The sequence below is a fragment of the Ceratotherium simum genome, chromosome 17, assembly GCF_057802395.1.
Source record: "Ceratotherium simum simum isolate JZ-2026a chromosome 17, ASM5780239v1, whole genome shotgun sequence".
NCBI lineage: Eukaryota > Metazoa > Chordata > Mammalia > Perissodactyla > Rhinocerotidae > Ceratotherium > Ceratotherium simum.
The window spans coordinates 44,587,190-44,604,051 of record NC_141916.1 but is presented as its reverse complement, the minus strand read 5'-3'; the positions used below and the strand labels follow the sequence as shown (position 1 = coordinate 44,604,051).

At 40.0% G+C, this 16,862-nt stretch overlaps 1 long non-coding RNA gene across 2 annotated transcripts in view; it reads right to left on the bottom strand.

The window, feature by feature from the left end:
• Positions 1–2,868: 2,868 nt before the first annotated feature.
• Positions 2,869–16,862, bottom strand: part of LOC147914788 (uncharacterized) — a 57,542-nt gene continuing 43,548 nt past the window's right edge. For both annotated transcript variants that reach the window (XR_015554988.1, XR_015554989.1), the window contains exon 3: positions 2,869–3,294. This is a non-coding gene — a long non-coding RNA (uncharacterized LOC147914788). The remainder of the gene's footprint in view (positions 3,295–16,862) is intronic.

Here is a 16,862-nt window from a genome sequence, read left to right as displayed (position 1 = left end):
AGAAGACTTAATGCCTATCCTTCTCAAACTCTTCCAAAAAATTGAGGAAAGGGGGAAGCTCTCAAACTCATTCTACGAAGCCAACATTATCCTGTTACCAAAACCAGACAAGGACAACATAAAAAATGAAAATTACAGGCCAATATCACTGATGAATATCTATGCAAAAATCCTCAACAAAATACTAGCAAATCACATACAACAATACATTAAAAAGATTATACACCATGATCAGGTGGGATTTATTCCAGGGATGCAGGAATGGTTCAACATCCACAAATCAATCAACATGAGACACCACATTAATAAAATGAAGAATAAAAATCACATGATCATCTCAATAGATGCAGAGAAAGCATTTGACAAGATACAGCATCCATTTATGATAAAAACTCTGAATAAAATGGGTATAGAAGGAAAGTAGCTCAACATAATAAAGGCCGTATATGACAAACCCACAGCAAAGTCATCCTCAATGGTGAAAAGCTGAAATGGTGAAAAACTATCCCTCTAAGAACCGGAACCAGACAAGGAAGCCCACTCTCACCAGTCCTCTTTAACATAGTATTGGAAGTCCTAGACCGAGCAATCAGGCAAAAAAAAAAGAAATAAAAGGGTTCCAAATTGGAAAGGAAGAAATAAAACTGTCACTATTTGCAGATGACATGATTTTATATATAGAAAACCCTAAAGAATCCACCAAAAAACTCTTAGAATTAATGAATGAATATGGTAAAATTGCAGGATACAAAATCAACATACAAAAATCAGTTGCATTTCTATACACTAACAATGAAGCAGCAGAAAGAGAAATTAAGAATGCAATCCCATTTACAATTGCAACAAAAAGAATAAAATACCTAGGAATAAACTTAACCAAAGAGGTAAAAGATCTGCACACTGAAAACTATAAAATATTGCTGAAAGAAATTGAAGAAGACACAAAGAAATGGAAAGATATTCCATGCTCTTGGATTGGAAGAATTAACATAGTTAAGATGTCCATACTTCCTAAAGCAATCTATAGATTCAATGCAATCCCTATCAAAGTTCCAACAACATTTTTCACAGAAATAGAATACACAATCCTAAAATTTATATGGAACAACAAAAGACCCTGAATAGCCAAAGGAATCCTGAGAAAAAAGAACAAAACTGTAGGTATCAAACTCCCTGGTTTCAAAATATACTACAAAGCTATAGTAACCAAAACAGCATGGTACTTGCACAAAAACAGACACACAGATCATTGGAACAGAATCTAGAGCCCAGAAATAAACTCACACATCTATGGACAGCTAATTTTCGACAAAGGAGCCAAGAACATATAATGGGGAAAAGAAAGTCTCTTCAACAAATGGTGTTGGGAAAACTGGACAGTCACATGCAAAAAAATGAAAGTAGACCATTACCTTACACCATACACAAAAATTAACTCAAAATGGATTAAATATTTGAGTGTAAGACCTGAAACCATGAAACTTCTAGAAGAAAACGTAAGAAGTATGCTCTTCGAGACTGGTGTCAGCAACATATTTTCAAGCACCATGTTGGACCAGGCAAGAGAAACAATAGAAAAAATAAACAAATGGGACTACATCAAGCTGAAAAGCTTCTGCACAGTAAAGGAAACCATCAGCAAAATGAAAAGACAACCTAACAATTGGGAGAAGATATTTTCAAACCATACATCTGATAAGGGGTTAATCTCCAAAATATATAAAAAACTCATACATCTCAACAACAAAAAAACTAACAACCCAATTAAAAAATGGGCAAAAGACCTGAACAGACATTTCTCCAAAGAGGATATACACATGGCCAACAGGCACATCAAAAGATGTTCAATATGATTAACTATGAGGGAAATGCAAACCAAAACTACAATGAGGTATCACCTCACTCCCATCAGGATGCTATAATTAACAAGACTGGAAACAACAAGTGTTGGAGAGCATGTGGAGAGAAGGGAACTCTCATACACTGCTGGTGGGAGTGCAAACTGGTGCAGCCACTATGGAAAACACTATGGAGATTTCTCAAAAAATTAAGGATAGAACTACCATATGATCCAGCTATTCCACTGCTGGGTATTTATCCAAAGAACATGAAAACACTGATGCATAAAGATACATGCACCCCTGTGTTCATTGCAGCATTATTCACAATAGCCAAGACTTGGAAGCAACCTAAGTGCCCATCAAGGAATGAATGGATGAAGAAGATGTATATATACACAATGGAATACTACTCAGCCATAAGAAACGATGAAATCCAGCCATTTGTGACAACATGGATGGACACTGAGGGTATTGTGCTAAGCAAAATAGGTCAGAGGGAGAAAGTCAAATACCATGTGATCTCACTCGTTAAGTAGAAGATAAAAACAACAAGAAACAAACACATAGACACAGAGATTGGATTGGTGGTTACCAGAGCGGAAGGGGCGAGAGAGGAGGGTGAAAGGGATGATTAGGCACATGTGTGTGGTGATGGATTGTAATTAGTATTTGGGTGGTGAACATGATGTAATCAACACAGAAATAGAAGTATAATGATGTATGCCTGAAATTTATACAATGTTACAAACCAATGTTACTGCAATAAAAAAATAAGTAAAAAAAAATATTCTCAAATGTGTGGTGGGTTCTTTCAATATATAATAAATTTTATTTTTTAATTTCAGGAAAGTTTTCTTGAATTATTGTTTTTAGTGTTTGTTCTCTTCCTTGCTTTGGTTTTCTTCCTCAGGGATTCCTATATGACGTAATTTGGATCTTCCTATATTGTGTAATTTGCCTATCTTCCCTTTGTCACTCTCTCTTTAATCTTTTTCTTTATTTCTTTTTGATTTTTAAGAGTGTTACGGAACCAGGTTCCTTTTGTCTGCCGCAAAATTACACCAATCACCGAGACGATGAGTTTGCAAAGAGAAAGGGGTTAATCACAAGGCAGCCAAGCGAGGAGACAGGAGAACAAATCTCAAAGCTGCCTCCCTGAACAATGGGGATTAGAGATATTGATGGGATAAAGGGGGGGAGTGGTCTGAAGTGTGGGGATAGATGATTGGAGGTAGGGAGAAGTGGGGTAACTGATGATCTGCACAAGCATCGTCAAGCTTCATGGCCTTTCACAGGATGCATGTTCACAAAATGGTGGCATTACCATGATCTGAGGGTGGAGTTGTTAGCTCCTTGATGTCAAAGGGTTACCTATTGGTCATCTGCACAGGCCCAGTTGACAAGTCGGTGATCTTAACCAGCCTGAACTGGACAAGGAGTTGACTTTCAGTTCCTGAAAAACATAAGCACCCCACTCATTACCATGGTGACCCATGTGGCAGAGATATTATCTACAGGGTGGGCTTTAGTAATGCATTTTCTAACTACTCTTGCAAACAGACAACTGAGTGTATTTAAAGCAAGTTGACCCGTTGTTTCAAAATCTTCCTCCTTTTCACCTTCTATTTTCTAAAGGCATATTTTGTGCTTATTTGCTTCTGTGTTCCTTCTAATTTAGTCTTCATTTCCAAATGTCTTTTCATTTATTTATAATTCTTTCCTATGCTGTCACCTCATTTCTGAGTTTTCCTAATTCTGATTTATTCTCTTCTTTTACATCTTGTATCATTTTCTTAATGTCTCTTAGCTCATTTGGAAATAAGTTACAGTTCTGATCTGTCTCTGTCTTTCTGATATGCTTTTATTATCTAAAGTGATGTTATTCTGCTCTTTATTCTCTTTTATCTTATAATAACTTTGCATGAGACTTGACATCGATACTTCTCTGCTGCTCATTTTTATGTGAAATAGTTTTCTGAAATGTTAGAGGCCTCGTTCAGGGTAGCTTTTCTAACTTCAGAAAACTTCAGCTTTTCTAACTTTTGTTGTGTTCCAAGACTTCCTGGTTCTGTTCTACTCCAGTTTTATCTGGATCTTTTCTTTCCTTTGTCTCTATTGGGCCTATTCTGTTCAATTTTGATTATGTTCCAGCAATTTCTCCTCAATGCAGAGCCCTTTCGTGGAAGGGATCCCTGTTGGGGAAGAAAATTCCAAAGAGCTGGATTCCTCCAAACCCTCCAGTCCCCACCCAGAGCCCCCTTGCACTCTCCCATTCCTGGATTGGATAAAACCCTTCTGGTTTCAGTGGCTATTCTCAAATGGGTTCACAGTGCTCTGTCATTGCTTCTCTCTGCTTTCTTCTGCATAGACGCTGATACCACACTTGTCTTGCAGCTATGGTGGTTTGTCCTCAGCGGCTGGTATTTTGATGTTCCTTAAAGAAATCTAGTCATCTAGTTTCATTGTAAGTGTTGACCATGGATTTTTGGTTTGCTATTTAATTGCTTTGTCTGTTTTACTGTAGAGATTCAGAGAGATAAAGCAAAAATATTCCATGTCCGCCACAACCATCTTCTCCCAAGCACTAAGTATTTACTAAGCACTCTACGTATATTGTCTCATTTAATTTTCAGGTCATCCCAGGGATATAGGAATAATTATTATTTTTATTTTACATACAAGGAAACTCAGGCTTAAGAGGTCAAATAGCTACTTAAGGTCACCCGGCCAGGAAGTGGGAGCACTGGAATTTGAACCTATATCTGTTTGACTCCTAAGTCTGATAACCTTTATGTCAAAAATATTTTAAAATCATTTCTTTAAAGTTTAAAATATACACCCCCATAGAATGTTTTCCTAACCAAAATGTTGTAATTTATGGTTAAGAAAATATTAGAAAGTATTCATCTTTAAACATAAGAATTTGGAGGATATTTTTCTTTTTTCTTTCTTTGTGCACATCTCCAAATTTCTCCAGCGAATAGATCTTAAAATTCAAATTGAAGAACCCAATATATCTTAATTTAAAAAATTAAAATGAGCATGGTTGAAAGGTTCCTTGGCTAGTCTCAAAAGTTTATTTAACCTGTGAAGCACCTGAAATACAGTACAAATATGTGTAAGTGTGTATATAAATATATAAATACATATACATACACACATTTGATTAAAGCAACAAATCATGCATCTGCAGTATTGTTATAGCATAATTGTTTAGGTACATAGTGGTTAAAGATGTAAGGTCTGTGTTCAGACAAACCTGAGTTTGAATTCTGGATCTTGATCTGATTTGGGTTACCTTGGACAAATTTTTTAGCTCATTTAAGCTTCAGTTTCCTTATCTGTAACATGGGAATAATTTCATTGGGTTGTCCTGAACCTAAAATGACATCATGCATGTGAAGCAGAGCACCCAGGACAGTGCCCAGCAAGAATAAGCACTCACGGAAGATGAATAGTTGTTTTTTTTTTTTTTTTTTTTTTTTTGTGAGGAGATCAGCCCTGTGCTAACATCTGCCAATCCTCCTCTTTTTTTGCTGAGGAAGACTGGCCCTGGGCTAACATTCATGCCCATCGTCCTCCACTTTATATGGGATACCACCACAGCATGGCTTGCCAAGCAGTGCATCCGTGTGTGCCGGGGATCTGAACCAGTGAACCCCGGGCCACCGCAGCAGGACGCGCACACTTAACCACTTGCGCCACCGGGCCAGCCCAGATGAATAGTTGTTAGACATAACCAAAACAATAGAGAAATTAGGGTTAGTTAGGGGAAATAGACGGAGGATTAGAGCCATTCTGAAAATAAATTCTGTATAACATCAAGCCTTTAGAAATAGATGACTTTTTGTTTGTTTATTTTAGAGGCGTTGATTTTTTTTTTCAATTTATCAAAGATCAATGCTAAAATTTTCACAGCTGAGGGAAACAAGAGTTATAGTAAGTAGCCTTAGAGTAGGTGGTCTGGTGTGAAAATGACAGTCCGCATATCACATAAAAGGCACGTACAGGTAAGATACTTGTTGTAAGTTGGAAATTGACTGCCTGTAGTGTTCTGGGGCCAGATTGTAAATTGCCCTGCTGGGCCAGTATGTACTTGACAGAAAACTTTGTCAGGCTGCCTCAGGATGTGATTTGAAAGGCCATTTATGACCCTGATAATTGTAAACAAATTGTACTGAAGGGGTAACTTGAAATGTTCATTGGTGACAGTTGTTAGAATATTCAATTGCAATAAGTTTTTTTTTTTTTTTTGTGAGGAATATCAGCCCTGAGCTAACATCCATGCTAATCCTCCTCTTTTTGCTGAAGAAGACCGGCTCTGAGCTAACAACCATTGCCAATCCTCCTCCTCTTTTTTCCCCAAAGCCCCAGTAGATAGCTGTATGTCACAGCTGCACATCCTTCTAGTTGCTGTATGTGGGACGCAGCCTCAGCATGGCTGGAGAAGTGGTGCGTTGGTGCGCGCCCCGGATCCCAACCCGGGCTGCCAGCAGCGGAGCGCGCGCACCTAACTGCTAAGCCACGGGGCGGCCCTGAATTGCAATAAGTTTAATTGGTTATAAAAATGTGATTCTTCTTGGACAATGTGATACACACCACCCTTCCCCCGGTGAGTTTGCTATTTTGTGATATTTGCTATAGAGATAACAGAAGCATTAAATTTTATTGAGCAAAAATGTGTGATTTGAAGTGTGTAAACGTGATGGCTCCCTCTCTGATTTCCTGACTACCACATCATTTGTTCAGTGATACGATGCCTGCTAACATCCAGAAACTGACATAGAGGTCATTTCCTGTGCCCAGAACCTGGGGAAGATTGAGAAGAGGTGGGGACAGTGCGTGTATTGTAAGAGAAATCACCTGGTGCCTCAGGCAATGGTGTCAGCTGAGGTTCATTCCTGCCAATTAGTGACTGTATCAGTCCACCTGCCTTCCCAGGTCCAGCTCCTTCCCACCGCCCACGTCTCCCTGAAACCACCCAGGAAGTCCAGTAGGGCTGATAATAAGCACGAGTGAGGACAACTTCATGGTTAGCTCCAGTGCATCCCTATGAAGGGGACTCTTAATGTGAAAAGAACCTGTTAGCTAATGTTAAGTGTAGAAAACCTCCTGCTACAAATGTTAGTTGTGGCCGATACAAAACAGGTGACTCGCAGCTCCAAGAATCTAGAATGGATTCTTCTCAGGCTCCCAGGTCTTGAAAAGGTGCATTTCTTCTGAGCAACTAGTTGTTTTTCTTTTCTGATAGGTATTTGGTGAATTTTGAAACAAATGATGATTTTCTCTTTGTTTTGCTCACCAGGAAGTCACATTAGTGGCCCATCTCTACAAACCCTACAATATCTAAGCTCTAAAGACATGAGTTTTTATGTAGTTAGTTACCTGGGGAACGGGGATATATCTCTGGATGTTTCTGTCTTCGTTTTCTCTTCATTGCGATTTCCTCATGTATCATTTATTCTCTAGTATATATATTTCTGGAAGGCATTGCAAATCCTTTTTGAATCAAGTTAAATTAGATCCATACCTAACATTTTCCAAGCCAGGACAAGAGGACAGAAGGAGGCCTACCTTCCTTCTCATTTTTTGACTGGTAATTAAATCTTCACTTTCTGAAGAAGATGAGTTGCAGGGATTTTATATGGTCTGTTCCACTTATTGTCTTTTGAAAAAAAACTTTCTTGCTCATTTAATTGTTATGATCAGTAATTACATTTTTATTAAATAAAGAATTTGTAATGTCCTGTTCCTGAATTCTACATGTGGGTGTAATATAGTTTTAAAAATTCTTGTGTTGACCGAATTTTGAGGCCCTGGCTAGAGGCTGGTCAGCTTCTCTTTTGGGCAGCTAAGTCTACACGCCCCCAACCACCTGTTCTATCTGGTTGTCTACTCTGGGCCACTGTACATCCCCTCTAATTGTCCCAGGGCCAGGTACCAGACAACCAGGGACAGCCCCTCAGCCCCAGATTCCGCTGAATTTATTCAAATTAGCCAATCCAAAACCTACTTGCCCTGTCTCATCCTTTTCTTCCCACAGAAACCACAATAGGGACGCTTACTGCCCCTTCCCCCACCCCTACTCTGATTCCTGATTGGCCCGGGTGCTTTCCCTGTGTGTCCCTGTGTGGCGGCTGTCTTCTCCCCACTGAACTGTGAGTATAACAGAACGGTACAACTCTTTCCAGTTTCTCTCTCTTGGTCTGTGTCTGGCCTCACCATCCTTCAATCAAGGTAATATGATTAAAACAGTGGATGATGCTTCACCAATGTCCATTCACTTTCATTGCTCCTACTTTTTAAAAATTTAAGCAGTCTACCTTTTAAAGATTTTCTATTTATGTTTTTAGGCTTTTCGTTTGGTTTTATTTTCTGAGATTTACTTAAGTATTTTTTATTTCTATCATTTTCAACTAATTTAAAAGATTAAAAATGAAATGTAATTCATACAAAGTACATTTCAATACATTTTTATCAAAAAATATAAAGTGAATATAGAAAACAAAAATTAAAATTTCTTTTCATATATGCTTGCAAAAAAGTTATATTTTCCTAAAAGGCAAAATACAAATTATAAGGAATGAATATCAAAATTTAAAATGTTATGTAATAGAGCTGATGTTTTAAATTTAATTTTAAACTATTTAAATAATCTTATTAAATATTTTTATACAGATGGATGTATTCACAGTTCTAGAGTTCAATATCCATCAGGCTGCCAATGTAATGAAACAATGTCATGTTTCATGGATGTAATATCCAGTCTAGTCGTTCTCAACTAGGGAGATCTGGCAATTTCTGGAGATATTTTTGGTTGTCCCAGTGGCGGGGGAAGGGAGGGAAGCGGGGACCAGCGAGAAGCTGCTGGCATCTAGTGGAAGAGGACTGGGATGCTGCTAAGTATCTGCACAACGCACAGTAAAACCCCCTTCCCTCCCCCTCAAAAATAAACCCCAAAGAATTATCCTACCCTAAATGTCAATAGTTCAGGAGTTGAGAAATCCTGGTATCTATCTACCTACCTGCCTACTTATCTATGACACACACAAATGTTAAGAGTAATATGAATTATTTAAGATTGTAAAATGTTTCTCAGCTACCATATGCAGCGACTGCATACATTGTACTTATCTGTGAGTACCTCTGGAACTAGGAATTGGAACACAAAGAAAAGCAAGAAAACATTTAGCATTCCTGGGAAACAATACTTTGTTATGCAATAATCGATTGCATTCACGCTACCGCAGAGGAAAGATTTGACAGGTTAGTTAATTTGTCTCGTCTCTGAAGTACCTCTGCCGCTGAAATCTTCTTCGTACTCAAAAGCAGTGCCCAAAGCGTTCATCAGCAGTGGCACAACCCACAAACTTTTACGGCAATTGAATGAAGTCACCTTTTGTGTGGAGGATGTGGCGCAGGAGATGAAAAGTGTTTCTCTGGGGCATTAACGGTGTTGGTCATGAGGGTGGATGTTTAGAATACAAACTGAGCTCTGCTGGCACTGCATCCTGAGGGCCGGAGACACCCATCCAGTCCTTAATAAATTCATGCGTGTGTGTGTGTGTGTGTGTGCGCGTGTAGTGGGGGGATACAGTGTGCTATGGGGACCCTCCAAAGCACTGGCCTAGCACAGAGGTCCCTTGTGCTCAGATCTAAGGGCACTACTGACACACTTTTAAAAAATGTGTGAAATTTAAGGCCTTGGATTTTCAGTTTGAAACCAGAAGGTGTTTAGGTGGGAACCAAGTCAGAAATAAGTGGGGCATATGGTAATATTAGAAGAATTTGCTTTACATTTATATTTGAATATGGTAATAAAGGGCAAGCACTTCTGTACATCTGATAGACTCCTGAGTAAAGGGTAGCCCCTGTGTAGACTAATCCCAGGCGAAGTTGTTTGCGCCCAGAGCAAGATTAGAGGTGAAAAGGCCGGATGTGGGTGAGGCCGGGGGCCACAGGGACCCTTGATCTGGAAGCTGCCTCTGCTTGATTCTACCCAGGGGATCGCAAGTGAAAGAAAACTTAGGTTTAAATACTTTCACTTTGCAGGATCTTATTTCTCTTCCCCATTCCAATTTCCCTGGTTCATTTTCTCTTAATTGGTCCTGATTGGAAGTCATCATAAATCAGAATAATTTCTCTTTCATGCTCTTCAAATTTTAACTTACCAAAAAAAGTCTTTAGCTGGAAATGTCCATAAAAAATGAATGTCAGTGGTTTCATCTCTAACAGGGAGAAAATGAAACTCAGACATTTTGGAGTCACAGTCAAACTACCTCAGTATGATTGTGAATTGATTTATATGGGGCCTTTAAGGAACTTCGTGTCCTTTTCGGAAAATACTAAGCAGGAATCACTCTTTCACATATCCAGAAATTATAGCCACCCGTGAAGTTAAATGCTATATCTGTCTTAGCCTGGGTCTGTACTAGGCCGATAATTTACTTCAAGTCTCAAAAAGATGATTTGACTCTGCTATCTAGTTCTTAAAATGACTTATTCAATACTGAGTATTTAGATAAAGGCTAAAGATTCTTTCTTTTTACTTGCCTTCCTCCCACCCTTCCTTCCTTCCTTCCTTCCTTGCTTCCTTTCTTCCTTCCTTCATTCATGCTTCCTTCCTCCCTCCCTCCCTCCCTCTGTCCCTCCCTCCCTTCTTTCCTTCCATTTTTTAACCCATATGCTGTGAGTGACAGCCTGGTGATAGCCTGCTGTCACATGGGAGCTATGTGGGAAATATCAATTTATATATGGATAGAGGTTACAGGTGTTCCCTTTGCCCCAGGGTTGCAAATGGGAACAACCTGCTTTCTAGTAATTTCCAGTCATTATTTGAGTAATTAAAATCTAGTATGTTAAAGACATTCATGCATCAGTATATATGAGTTTGCTAGACACCAACTACCAAATCTAGATTGTTGAGATTGAAAAGGAGTGGGGTATGTGTAACTTACTTCATTTCATTTGGATAGCCAAGGAACTTATTTTATATATTCCATTAACTTCTTCAAGTAGTAGAGTCTGGATATTAGCCTCAGAGAAAACTTGAGAAGACATTTCAGCAAAAGAGATCCAAGTACCTAGCTTAAATCATAGGCTAGTCTATTTTTTGGAGAAATTTTTAATTTTTAAAAATTCACTGTATTAGTGCTGTACAGTGCTGTTCTGGAGGTCAACCAGAAAGGCTGAGAAAAGATTAATGTTAAGAGAGTTGAATTTGCATGTTGGAATCATGTCTCACTCTTTCTCTATAGTTCCATAGAGGCACATCCAAATGGAGCTCCTTTCATGCTGTCATCTCATTAAGGCCAAGAGGAAGGCTGCCCTACATTATTTTTTACTTTATGACGTATGACCTTGAAGAATTCCTGAGCTTCAGGTCATCTGTTCGTGAAATGAAGACAACAACTGTTTTATTTGCTTTGCAGAGTCGTGAAGCCTAAGAGTGGAAATATCAATTATAACCTTGGGCAAACACCAAAGCTTTATACTGATGTCAGGCAGTAGTATTATGACAAACATCAGTGGTTGTAAAGAATAATGAAGAAAAGATAGTTGCTATTTTATGGAGAGCAAAGGGTGCAGGATAGACTCCCAGGATTAGGCAGGTAGAACAGGTAAGGGGCACTGTAAGAGGATGGGTAAAAAAGGTGAAATATGAGTTTTTCCCACTTCAAATTTTGCTCAGGCATTGTCATTCCTCTCACCTTGTAAGGGCAGTTACACTCCGTCTACTGAAGGAAAAACAGAGATTTTAGAGTCTTCAGATTTGGAGAGTCTTAAGATTTCACCTACATGAAATATAGAAATATTTTCTCCTACAGGATGCATAAAAGGCTACCTGGCCAGAAAACTATGTCCCTCCCCTTAGCCTTCCAACACTTCTTAAAAACAGTTCAAAGACTTCTAAGTATTCATGTCTTGAATAGGATTTCTCACCTTACTTATTGAGCTGAAGTAAAGTAATTGGGGTCATAAGATACTCTTCTGCCTGTTTTTTATGCCAGTTCTGTACAGTAAGGTGGTAACAGAAGCAGATGGAAAGGGAAGGAAAGAGAGGGGACAGAGAAGGAAGAGAAGGGGAGGGAAAGGACCAGAACATTTATTGAGCACCTGGTATGTGTCAAGCACAGCATCACACGTTTTATATTTTAGAAAGTTAAACCATATAGTCTGGCACTTTCTTTGCCTACTCCAATGACTATTAGGCCTTTGAGATTAATTTATGGTTTTCAGATTAAGTGGTAATAACTTAAAAATTACTTTCTATCTCTCTGAGCCAAGTGGTAATCTTTGGATGGTGTCTTGGTCAGCTCAGGCTGCTATAACAAAAACACCATACACTGCGTAGCTTAAACAACAGACATTTACTTCTCACAGTTCTAGAGGCTGGGATGTTCAAGATCAAGGCATTGGCAGATTTGGTATCTGTTGAGAACCTGCTTCCTGGTTCATAGACAGCCATCTTCTCACTGTGTCCTCACATGGTGGAAGGGGCAAGAGAGCTCGGGGGGTGGGGGGGGTCTCTTCTATAAGGGCTCTAATCCCATCCATGAGGGCTCTACTTTCCTGACCTAATCACCTCCCAAAGGCCCCACCTCCTAATACCAACACATGGAAAGTTAGACATCAACATATAAATTTGGGAGGGACACAAACATTCAGTCCATAACAGATGGGGAAAAAGAAATGCTCCCTGCCTTGCTAAATAGACAAGGCATAGTCCTGTACTCATAAAGCAAAGTTTGGCACTCTACATTTTAGCCCAGCCCCTGAGTATCAAGGCTCTGACAGAATGCAAAAAGTCCTGATGAAGCTATTCACCAGCTCTTGAGAATTTTTGTGTGTTTCCTCCTTAGGAGCAGCAAGTTTAGTGATAAGAGATAGATGAATAAAGCCTAGAGACAAATTAACAGGCGTGATGTGCCTTATCTAATCAGACCGTGGCATTCAAACAAAAGCTTTCCTTGAGCGCCTGCCTAGAAGGTATTTTGTGGGGAACACAGATGCTTAAAAACGAGCACCTGTTTTTGGGTGAACACAGTGGGATCACAGATCTGATTTTCCTGGGTTGATGAAATACTTGCTTTTTTTTTTTTTTTTTTTTTAAGAGTCCTGTCTTTGGGCTAAAGGGATTTGAAGTCTTCAGTGAAACTTTACTTTTTTCACATTTTAGACAGGCTCTCACTTGACTCTACTGGCCTGCTGGAATTCATAGACAAGGCTGAAAAATAACAGAAATAAAGAGAGGGATCAAGCTGAATTTGGCAGGCCAATGGAGTCTTTTCAACAAGCGTGGTGGGGTGCTTTTGCAGGGTGATCCATGTGGTCTGCTATTGAAAGTGTCTGATAAGACCAACTCTCTGTATAAAAAGTCCCAAATCTCCCCTTCTTGTATGAGGATGAAGAGCTTCTGTTAAAGCAATAGAATTCTGGGAGAGTGATTATTTTGACTTTCCATCTCTCCTTTACTTTAAAAGACCTCTCCCCTCCAATTAACTAAGATCAAGAGTCAAGATCAAAGAGATCGAGTTGGTTTAGGAAGGGGTGGGTTGGGAGAGGGGAATGAAAAATGAATTCTGTTGGCCATTTTTTTTCTTTTTGGTGAGGAAGATTGTCCCTCAGCTAACATCTGTGTCAATGTTCCTCTGTTTTGTATGTGGGATGCCACCTCAACGTGGCTTGATGTGCAGTGTGTAGGTCGGCGCCTGGGGTCTGGGACCCGATCTCCAGGCTGCCGCAGTGGAGCATGTGAACTTAACCACTATGCCACCAGGCTGGCCCCCTCAGTTTGGACATTTTGAAATTGAAGCCCTCCACGTGGAGATACCTAATAGGTGGGTTTAGAAATAGTTCTGGAACTCAGGAAAGAAGTATGGGCTGAAGATACAGAGTTGACTCATGTAGGCATGGATGGTAGTAGACACCATGAAAGTAAAGGAGATTTCCTAGCAGCAGTGATGCATAAAGTAAGAAATGGAATCTAGGGTAGGACTGTGGAGGAGACACCAACCTCTTGTGGCATTGATGGCAAAGGAAAATCAGTACGAGAAAATTACCACCAGAACACATGGTATCCAGCTAGAATTAAAATAGAAACCTTCACTCTTCTAAGCCATGATGATAACATTTCAGCCATCTTCATAAATTATACTCGGAGATGGATGGTCCAATTAGTGGTGGTTGGTGGCAAAACAGGAACTCTTTCAGAGTGCAGGATTGCATACAGATTTGTGTGTGAGGGGGTCGGGGGACCAAAGTGTGAGAGAATGAAAGAGGTAGAGAAAAATATGTTTAAAAGGAGGGAAAAATAGAGGTATATGTGTGTTTATGTGTATGTGCATGTGTTTGCAAAGTTTGAGTTGTAGAATATTCAGTGAGTATCTCTTCATATTTAGCAGTCATTTCTAAAACTAACTAATATTGTGAACAAAAATATACTCCAGAAATAACTGATTATATACTTGATTCTTTGGCCACACACATCATCCACCTAGTAAAAGCATTACTATGAAGTTTAAAAGTATGCCTCCAACATTCATCTCTGGCAACAGCGTGCATTTAAAATTTCAAAAGTTTAAAGTACAAGGGTACATTTCCTTCCTCGGGTTCATTTAGTAATTTTTTTTTTTTTTTTGTGAGGAAGATCAGCCCTGAGCTAACACCCGTGCTAATCCTCCTCTTTTTGTTGAGGAAGACCGGCTCTGAGCTAACATCTATTGCCAATCCTCCTCGTTTTTTTTCCCCAAAGCCCCAGTAGATAGTTGTATGTCATAGCTGCACATCCTTCTAGTTGCTGTATGTGGGACGTGGCCTCAGCATGGCTGGAGAAGCGATGCGTTGGTGCGCGCCCAGGATCCGAACCTGGGCCGCCAGTAGCGGAGCACGCACACTTAACTGCTAAGCCATGGGGCCGGCCCATTTATTAATTTTTTAATTTGTTCATCAAGTATTTATTGACTTCACTTTTTGTCCAGTGTTTACTGAAGTATATACAGGATTTGGGAAAATTATTTCCTCCTCTTATGGGGCAACAGGGTCACAGAGCAAAGCAGTACCCGGGCAAGGAGGTGAGAAGTGTGGAGCTGCCTCTTATGGATCCAGCATATTCTTTCTCAGATGGATCTCCCCAAAAGGTCAGCTTTGGAGTTAAAGCTCAGATCTCAGGCACCTGTAAAGTCTGAACGAAAGCAGCCCAGACAAGCTTTAGTCCCAGCACATCCAAAGTAACATGTCTAAAACTTGATTCTTCATCCTGCCTCCTTCCCTTCAACTTCTCCTCCTCTCAGATTTAATTCTCTTCTGACAGTATCACCGTCCCCACAGTATGTGTTTTCCTAAGTACTTTCTAAATTGTGACCCATTGATAGGTTGTAAAATCAATTTAGTGGGTTGTGACCAGCGTTAAAAAACAAAAACAGAATTAAAAATATCAGAGTGCATTGCGTATAGTAAGGCTAAATATTGCTTCACAAAACTTCAGTCTCGGTTATACACAGGTGTGTATGTACGTGTGATGTGTATGTGTGTATGCTAGTCTCCATGTAAAATGTTTCTTAATGTGGGTTGCAGTTGGGCCGGCTCCGTGGCTTAGCGGTTAAATGTGCGCGCTCTGCTACTGGCGGCGCGGGTTCGGATCCCAGGCGCGCACCAACGCACTGCTTCTCCCGCCATGCTGAGGCCACGTCCCACATACAGCAACTAGAAGGATGTGCAACTATGACATACAACTATCTACGGGGGCTTGGGGGAAAAAAAAATAAGGGGGAGGATTGGCAATAGATGTTAGCTCAGAGCCAGTCTCCCTCAACAAAAAGAGGAGGATTAGCATGGATGTTAGCTCAGGGCTGATCTTCCTCACAAAAAAAATAATAAAATAAAATAAAATGTGTGTCGCAGTCAAAAAATTTTGAAAGCTGCTGTTCTCTGTCATCCAGCTGAGAAGACTGGGGGTCATATTAACTTTCTTCTTGTGATTAGATATGTTTCCTTTCCATCCCTTCCACTACTGCCTTCTTTCAAGTCTCTGTGTTTTAGTGAGATTTATTGCAGTCACCTCTTAACTGGTCTTTGTTGCCAGTGGTGCCTTTCTCACACTCTTCCTTCATTTACCTGCTGGAGCCATCCTTCTGACATGCATATCTGGCCCCAGCCTACCTCACTAGCCCCTTCTCCTTCTACTATTCCTAATCCAGCTCTTACATCAGTCATTCGGAAAGAATTCCAGTACCTTGAATATTCTTTCTTGCCTCTGTGCCTAAACTTAGGCTGTTCTCCACCAGGAAGGCCTTTGCATTTTTCTTATCCCTTGTTGCTATGCATCTAATTCTTACTCTTCCCGTGGGGCTTAACTCAAGCCCGCTGCTTCTGATAAACACTCCCTAGCTCTTCAGTCTGGTTTCTCTGACCTTCTTTGTGCTCTAAAAATCCTTTGTCCACCTTCTCAAATGTATTGCGATGTGTCTGAATTTCAGTCCACGATCCAGGAAAGCACAAAGTATAAGTTTGCTACACCTTAATTTATCTATTAAGATCTCATTCTCCCAAGGCAATAGACACTTAATGTCAGTCAATTTGAGGTTTCTCCTTCTTTTCCTGGAGTCGAGGCTGAGTTTTAGTGGCCTTGCATGGTGCTAAGGCTTGGACAAAGGGGAGGGTCTGGGGACGGAGAACATATGATCCTTGATGTCCTGTCTCAAAGCCAGCATCTACTAAACATCCATCACCCCACGTTGTGGGTTGAATTGTGTCCCCCAAAAGATATGTTAAAGTCCTAACCCCCAGTACCTGTGAATGTGACCTTATTTGGAAATAGGGTCTTTGCAGATGGAATCAAGTTAAGATGAGGTCATACTGGAATAGGATGGGCCTATAATCCAATGACTGGTGTCCTTACAAGGAGAGAGAAATTTGAAGACAGAGAGGAGACATGGGGAAGAGGGCTGTGTGAAGATGGAGGCCGAGATTGGAGTGATGTGTCCACAAGCCATTGGATACCAAGGAGTGCCAGCAACCACC